Source organism: Elephantulus edwardii, unplaced genomic scaffold (assembly GCF_000299155.1).
Source record: "Elephantulus edwardii isolate Elephantulus edwardi_28Jun2011 unplaced genomic scaffold, EleEdw1.0 scaffold00197, whole genome shotgun sequence".
NCBI lineage: Eukaryota > Metazoa > Chordata > Mammalia > Macroscelidea > Macroscelididae > Elephantulus > Elephantulus edwardii.
In genome coordinates, this window is record NW_006399947.1 from 2,419,879 (window position 1) to 2,421,332 (window position 1,454).

Sequence of the window (1,454 nt, forward strand, 5' to 3'; positions counted from 1 at the left end):
GTCACACACTCAGTGTTCTGAGGGCAGCAAGCCAGGGTCTCCCAAGCCATGCACATCTGTTAGGGGGAGACTGTTCACAGTGATTGATGGGGTCCCCCTGGTGTCCTCTCTCCCTGATTACATCACATGCTAGCTGTGAGTGGCTCCAGCGTTCTCTGACTTCCTCTGTGATAATAAAGCTTTCTTTGATGGTTCAGGTGTTGGTGATTTTTCCCCCCCTCCATAAAGGCTGCACAGGCCGACAGGTTCTGAGACTTTGGGAATGCTATTAATTTCATCCTGTGCAGTTGTGTGTGAATTCACTAATCTACTCAATATCTTAACTGAAACTTTGAAGATGATCATGAAGGGTTAATCATCCTGCCATGTACAGGAACTCCAAACCACCACACAAGCTGCCTTAGTCCTCTCCAGGTTTGTGCAGAAAAGTATGAAGTCACAGTTTTGGGCCAAATATCATCTCTGATTTCTTGTGTGATTCAGTGTAGCTCATGTTAGTCCATCTCAGCTCAACTAATGCCTCGAATAGCACTCTTAATGCATTCCATTTCATTTTTACAACATCCAGTTTTCCTAAATCCATGCTTCATACTTTCCACATTATAATTATTAATGGATATTTGCAGCTGTTCCTCCTCATTTGTTGGTGTCTTTGAATATGAAGGCTCCACCTGCAGTGCTGTCTCTAACAGTGATGCTTGATCCGATCCATTGTTCATAGGGTTGCTGAGTCACAGTCAACTGAATGGCATATAACAACATAGTTTTTTAAAATAATTTCATTCAAATGAAAGGTGCTGTGTGAACCACCAAGCAGTAATCTAGTCTTATAGGCTATGTGAACCCAGAGGTTTCAAAGATAGGGTTTCTCCCCCTCTCCTATTGAGTTCATGCAGATGGAAGTTTTCAGTTGGGTTTGAGTGTCAAACGCAGTGACACTTAAATGTCACCTTTGCGTTGACATGCAGTTGCCTTGCTCCCGTGTTAGGAGCTGCTGTTCAGTTATACGCAGGAAACTTGGAGCATCTTTATCGAGAGGGAATCTAATCCAATTTGCACTTTGTGCAGCCTTGAGAATGTTCACAGACAGTGAGTTTTCAGTTGTCTACACATTTATCTGCTTTTGGAATCACAGAAGCCAAGGAAGCTTCATATATAAGCTATTAGATCAAAGTCTGGTAAATGGGAGATAGATGTGAAGGGAGTGAGTAGAAGTGGAGGGGTATCCTGGTGGATGGTGGAGCAGGGAAATAAGTGGGTAAAGACGTGTGCCAAAGGCTGGGACAACACTGATACTAATGGTTAACTCCACAATAAGGGATATATTTTCACTTTTTCTGTAAAATGCTGGTCTGTCTGATACTTCTCTAAATCTGAACATTCAGATTAAGACAGACTAGGAAGAAGGATTTGCCATCCACTTCTGAAACAGCAGGCATCTGAAAACCATATGT